Below are 7461 nucleotides of genomic sequence, written 5' to 3' on the forward strand. Positions count from 1 at the left end.
GCCCTAAAAGGATGAGGTGAAATGGCTTTCCTGTCCCACAGGATTGGACTGTATCACTCCCTAATAGTCTTCAGCAGGGCTTAGTTGAAGCAGACACTGTAATACCTTCTCCTGGCTCTGCTGGTGCTACACAACCAGCAGCCAGTGGCAGTCGTTGCCAGAGTCAGAGCAGGGGGGCTTGCCCTTTCACAGATGAAAGATTTGCTCTCGCCAGCTTCCTATTCTAGGCTGAAAAACATAGCCAATAGCAGCAACACAATGGCTATTTAATGTTTTAACCCTGCTATTTGAAAGAGTGCTCCACTCCGGCAAAATATTTTCCAAAGCATTTTTATTCAACGGTTTCAGTTGAGTTAATGGGACTGAGACGTCCACAATTTATCTACAAATAACTATGAAAAATACTGAAGGGGTCACAAACTGATCATAAAAATGGAATACGTATGGCTAGAGCCATATGCTGGTTTAGTGTCTTAGCATGGGACCCTGTCTGGCAACTGGGGCAGCTTGATATGCTGTGGCTTTGTTTTATATAGAACAGGTTCAAGAACCACTTCAGGATGCACCCCATCAGCATGCTGAACTCCAACAGCTTTGTTGGAGCATTTTTCAGGAAGGCAGAGTGCCACCAAGCAGTTGGTCCCAGTGAGCTACTCTCCTGAACACTGTGAAACAGACTGCCCCAGCCCCAGTGCTTCTTACTATGAGATTTTACCATGTGGAGGAAACTACCTTCATCAGTACTACAGGGGCACTCCAAAACTAAAAGTGGGTAGTATCTCCACAGAGACAAAGGTGGGGACAGTGGGGGATCTCTGCTCTCCCAACTAAGACTGGAGCTAGGGAAAGCCAGTGCTCAGGGCTAGTACCCTGAATATTTGCAGTGCTCCATCACCACTTTCCCACAGAACTGGATATTTTTTAGCCCACATACTGCACTAGTGCCTGGAATAACCAACTCAGAAACCTGAGAATCAGTTCCTTTTCAGTGTCCATTTCTTCTATCTCTTCCACTCCCTGTCACACCTTCCTGCACTTTTTTCTGTGCCCACTTCCACAGTGCTACTTCTCAAATGAGAACAGAGTGAAAGTAGTGGTCAGGGCAACTGTTTCTGCACTCCAGGCATTTCTCTTCCAAACTGACCTTTCATAAGTCCCAAAATGGATATTTTTTTTCCCCCAGCTCTACTGGGCTCTAATGCTATGTACTATGCTTAGCTCTTTGGCTCCCAGGCCCGAACTGAGTCATTATACTCTTACAGTAAAGGCTGATTTGTGAATTCATAGTATCTTGTATAAGTCTGTAAATTGGTCAAAGACAGTAATATAAACTGAAGCTAAGTTACCAATTTCTTATTCAAAATCAGATTGTGTGGCAGCAAACAGCAAATGTGGCAGACTTAGGACACTCAAGTTATGTAATGCGAAGCTATTTCATACCACAAGATGAGGCCAGAAAAGAAAAATTAACAGTCAGTCTTGTATAGTATGGAGAACACATGTAAAACCTTGCTTATGACTGAATAGAAATTTAGCATCAGTATAAAATCAATTTCCCGTTCTATGGCCACTTTCTATTTTGACAACAGATTCCTGTTACATCTACTCTAACCAGACCTTTCCTATGTGGGCATGGAAATAGTACAAGAGCTTTCAGAAGAAGCCTCGTCTCCCTCATCTACCATTTTTTAAATTATTTTCAGGACTATTTAGCTATGCATGAAAGGCCAGCCATAGATTGCCACCCTGTCCTGTTGTGGAGCCACAGAGCTTGGGAGCTCTTGTTCAAGATGCGCAAGCTTGTCTTTCCAAAATATCTCTGTCTTCTCTTGCATAGGTTTTTATTATACCACCCAATAAACCACTCATAGTTATTAATGGCTTAGGCCCAGTCTTTCTCAATCGGTAATTACAGAGAAGCAAAATAAATGCCACCACCACTTCCCTCTTTCTGAAGCCTCCTATTGCTTGAGGTAGCTCAAGATTAGCCCTGGCAGACTGAGTTGTTTGGGTATCCTTTAACTCCTTCCTGCTGATGAACACTAACTTAGTCAGAAAGCAGGATTCAAAAAAATAACAGCCAGAAAAAGAAGTCCCCTTCTAAGGAGACAAGCATGGATCCTGCCTGTTTAATATAATTTATTACCCTCTCTTATATGTGCAGAGTAAACAGCCTCAGGAAAAGGTGGTAAAAAATAGAAAGAAATTTAAGAAGATTAGAATGGAAAATTTTTCTCCTCACTCAGAACATCCAGAGGTGATTTATCTTCAAAGTACATTAAATTCTAACTCATTTAATCACGTATCCATTGATTTTTAAACATACTTAAGTGGAGAAAAAGAATCCTAAAATCAATGACATTTTCACCCCCAAATCCGAAGTACATTATAACAAAAATACAAAACATATTGCCCAGCCCTTCTCTCAGGATGCCTTTCATCAGGGAAGATATTTCTAGTCCTTTTCATAGTTCTGCTTAGGTAACTGCACCTTCCTTAAGGGACTGATGGAAGTATGCTTCTTTTCTGCTGTCTTCCTGGTTAAATATTCTCTACATGGTGTTATATATGTGTATAAAAATCAATATTCCACTGAAGTTTATTGTCTGGCTTCCTTCCTCCTTTCCATTTTGATGCCTTTTTTTGTGTTTTGTTTGCCCTAAAATTCCTCATGTTTTAAAATAAATCGGAGGATCCCAACATTTCTCCAGTTGCCTGTTTTGGGACAGAATCACTCACACCCATCTGTATAATTCAATTTTAATTATGCAGATGTACAATTAACTACTCCCAGGTTGGTGCAGGATGTACTAATCAACAGGCTGCAGCAGATTTCTTTGCCAGAACAGCATCAACAAACATATAAAGCCATAATTCCCAAGACACAAGTGAAATGTGTCCTCAGTCATATATGGGTCTATGAATATGTTATGTTCTTTTGTTTGTTCACTTCAAAAAAGTAATATGTGATAAATCTCTGCCTTAAATGATGTGTTTCTTTTTGCTTAGTCTCCCATCATGGATGGAATAGCGCATTTGTACTGTCTCTACACTTGTACATCAGCTATCCATTATCTGGATTAGTTTATCTTATTGGATAGCTTGCCAAGTGCAGGGGCCTCTCTAAATTAGGTATTTTTGAAAAGACTGCAGACAGCTTGGTTACACTATGTAAATGATATTAATTTCAAATGCATTGATAAATGCTTTTTCACATCTTTTTTAACTGAAATGCTGTACTTCTATATTGGCTGGTATTTACATATTAATGGAGTCTTTTTCTATATTCTTTTAACTAAAAACTCCAGATTTTCATAAGTGTGCAGTAAAATGACAGTAATCTGCTGCTGAATAAAACTGCTTTTTTTCAACTACGGTTTCTACATTTCATAATCCCTGTGTAATCTGTTAAGCACAGAACTCATTCTTGAGTATATATGACACAAATGAGGTGAAAGGCTGCAAATCCCTGTTATTCACGTAGTCTGCATCAGACTACTAGCTATTTTATTAGAAAGTATAATAGACCTACTCTGACACTGTAACTCTGTTGCAGTTACCAGAAATAGCCCCAGAGCATAAGCCAAATGTTACACGATACAGCACCACTGAGAACGATGTTCCTACACTATACCAATCTCAGAAAAGAAAAATCCATAGAAAACCCATCCCTTCTCAGCAGGGAAGCAGGGACTGAAAGCCTCTGAAGTACTTAATGTTTCACATGTTTTTCAGAAAAAATACCAACACCTAAGTAATTATAGGGAATCTTGTTTGTAAAACTGATGCTGGTGTTAAAATATCACCAAAGACAGAGCTCACTGCAGCACGGAAGCTTATCGCTCCCAGCAGGTAGCTATCAGTTGCCAGACAGTAGCCAAAGCCAACTTCTCGGGGTAAACCATGATATTATAAGGAGGGAAAACCTGTCCCATATCCCATAAACTGGCAACGTTCAGGAGACTACGAATGATGTTGCAAGATGGAGTCCCCAAATGGTTCAGGTGATGGCACTGCATCTGAAACTCAAGCCTGTTTCCCGACTAGAGAAGGTCACTGGGAGCATCACCAAAGACTCTGTGCTGGGATGGTGGAGTCGAACCCTTTCACAAGAACCCAGTTCCTTCCTTTTGGCTTGATATTGTGACCAAAGTAGCCCTCTTCTTTATTTGCTCTAGCATCACTTCATTGTTCGTCTTCAAGGGAGACTGAACATGGGCTCTTCAGTGAGGCAACTGCTGAAAACCATGCAAATGCACAAAGGAATGAGCGGCTCAGCTGTACTGGCAGACGTGAGCTTGCCTTTGTACCATACCAGACAGACTCCCCCAGCGGCCTGCCAGCATTCGAGTGGAAAAAGGGCTGTGATGCTGTGAATCCAGACAAGCTGGGAGCAGATGAGAACAGGCAGGCAGGAGTGAGCTGGAGGCAGTCTAGGCCAGTCCAATACACACAGAATTAAGATGACAGTCCAACATTTACTACCAAAAAGCACCTCCAGAAAAGTCAGCTCCTTGCCCCTACTCTCTCTTCTCCAAAGAACCATGTCGCCCATTGTCAGCTCAGCAACAGCTCCTTGCCCTCCTGCCTATTCAGGCTCTGCCCAGCCAGTTTTTGCTTCTTACTGAGCAGCTACAAGGTTGTCTAATCCTAATGGAGATTTGTTCTGGCTCTCCTTGTGCTGTCTCTTCCCATTACTAACTTATAAGAAGCCATGGGATTCACTTGCCAGCACACAAGTGAAAAGCTAGTCCTTGGAGATCTAACTGTTCTGTTCTAAAGGAGGATATGTGGAAGCTAGGCACATCAAGACTAATTAATACATTTAAAGCCTCTGCCTGGTTAAGCCCTGTATGCTTATTCATCTTCTCATTCTGTAATGGCAGGAGTTGGCCAGATTTAACCAGCTACAACTTGACCTATTGCTATGTTTTAAAGGAGAGTTTTATATGATTATTTTTTCTAACCTGTGAAAACTGAGCAACGAAGGGTTAAGCAAACACAGATTCTAGACTTAATCACAACACTGCCATAAATTGCATTCTGTATCTATTTGCAATTTGCAGAACACACAGAGGATATCCTAGAAAAATCAATATTTTCTCAATGATGGTGGTTGTCCTCAGCTTGCCTCTAAGTAACAGAATAAAAGGTTTTAAGGCACTGTCAGCAGAACTGATAGCAAATGCTTTTGATCAGGTACCCTGTTTGGGAAGCAACTACACTGGGAAATCCCAGTTTGTAAATGAGGTCTGTTGCCTTTATATTGACTTATCATATAATGGATTGTAAAAAGCCAATTTTACTGGGCCAGAACTACACAACCTTTAAAAAGTCTGGCCTATTGCTTCACATATTTTCTTTTAAGTCTGCTGTAGTATATAATATGTACTACAAAACTTTAATGCTATATCCATGCAATTAGTAAGATTTTATTCAAATACAGAATCAGAAAAAAAGAAATCTTCCTTCATATTTTTTTATTTCAAAATTTATCATCAATAACTCTATCATTTGCACCATGTCCTAGCTACAAACATTGAGACAGATGCTGGTAACTTTTCTGCCCACTTCAGCCTAGACTACACCACTTCATTAGAGTGCTGGGAATTTGCTGGTTTTGGAGAGGCCAAAGCATGTATTCTCAAGGGACTGAAAGGAAAATGTTCCACAAGTGCCAAGCTAGAACTTGGCACTGTGGTCACTTGGCAAATGAATGGCGCTGTACATAATAAACAAGCAGAGAGAGGGAGCTTAAATTCTAAATACCCTCTTGAGAAAAGATAGAAAACAGTTCCTAGGAACAGTGAACAAAAGCTGTCAGAAAACGAAGATCATTGATTTTTGTCATGAATGACTTATGATTATGGCTATGCGGCTGGAACTGGAATGGAAGATTCTGCAATACAAAGCACTGCATTCTCTAATCTCATGTGAGATTTCATTTACATTCATTAAATAAAGCACAGTGTCATATTTGTTAGATCTGTTGGGCTCAAATACTGCATTTTACACATTAATCCAATTATCTTCCTGTTTCATTAGAACTTCAGATTACATTAATGCATCATCAATTAATAAATATTCTATTTCCATGTATTCCTGTGTAGAGGAAAATACAGTTTAGAATACCCATTAATGTTCCATTTGGATGAATAATCTGCTTCAAAATGAAACTGACCAAGCTGCAATTTTATTTCCACACCTCTCATATTTTTATTATGCAACACACAAACATTAAAAATAAGAAAATATATGGCACAGAGCTCAGGCTGCCAACTGGCTACCTGACAAAAGAACAGATTAAGCAAGGTAGCAGGATCTCTGATCCAGCAGATGAACAAGCTGTATTTGGCCTTCTGTGCAGTAATGCCATTCAGATCTGAAGGGAATCTGCTGCGACCCGCATGCACTTTAGTTCTGCGCTGTGCAGTACTCAGAATATTCACAGATCTGTTACCACACCATTGATATCTTTCACAGTCACCATCCATTACCAATTCAGGGTTTCATAATACACTCAGGAAAGCTTTCAAAACCTTATTTTGCACTGAAACAGGAGTCAGCCTCCTCAGAGATCAAAATACAGCCTTGTTCTTTACTTCAGAAGGTCTTTAGTCAACATCCAGTCCCATTGTCTTAAAATACAAACAAAGATTAATAGAACGTGGAAAATGAACCTTCAAGTTCACCAAATAAGCATCTTCAATTTTAAATGCTAACTCTAAACCACCACTGTGCAAAGTCAGATTCTACTCTTTTCCAGGTCTTTTGCAACTTTCCTTTACAGTCCTTGACTTTCTGATTTGTGGGCCTGAATTACACCCTCTGCCAGAGGAATCTGAGTCTGAGTTTGTGTTCTGCTTTTTCTTGCACTTACTTACCGCTTGAAAGAAATCCAGTTGTGCAGTTAGGCCCAGATCCAGAAAAACACATCAGCATGTGATTTATATATGTGAATAGTACCATTGTGAAGGGTGCAGGCTCTTTCCCAATATTTGCCATCAGTCTTTTCTCTGCTATTGCTTCTTTGTTCCCCATTACTGCATGTGGCCTTTCTGTTCATTCCAAGATCTTCCTGTAATTTCAAAATGGGGTACAGGCTATGTATATGATCCCTAGAACTGAGAGGAGAGGGCTCTCAGAAGAACTGAGACATAAAATACATACACAACTGTGTTTAAAATGAGATGGCAGAAAGTCCTCAAGCACTGCTTTTCATCTCAGCCAATTAATGTGTCAGAAAAACTGCTAGCTAACTTGCTTGTTCAGCTTGAACTTTTAGGAAGATCATCCTGGTAGCTCGTTTAGTTAGGGAAATACCACTGCAGAAGTAGTGAACATTTATGAGTTACAATATAGTTGGGACATTAAGCACTGAATACTCTAAGACTAAACTACTTTAAATAGTGTGGATTCTATAATATTGTGAACCTATCAATATTCTTTCACCTATGAGCA

The sequence above is a fragment of the Falco peregrinus genome, chromosome 2 (assembly GCF_023634155.1).
Source record: "Falco peregrinus isolate bFalPer1 chromosome 2, bFalPer1.pri, whole genome shotgun sequence".
NCBI classification, from domain to species: domain Eukaryota; kingdom Metazoa; phylum Chordata; class Aves; order Falconiformes; family Falconidae; genus Falco; species Falco peregrinus.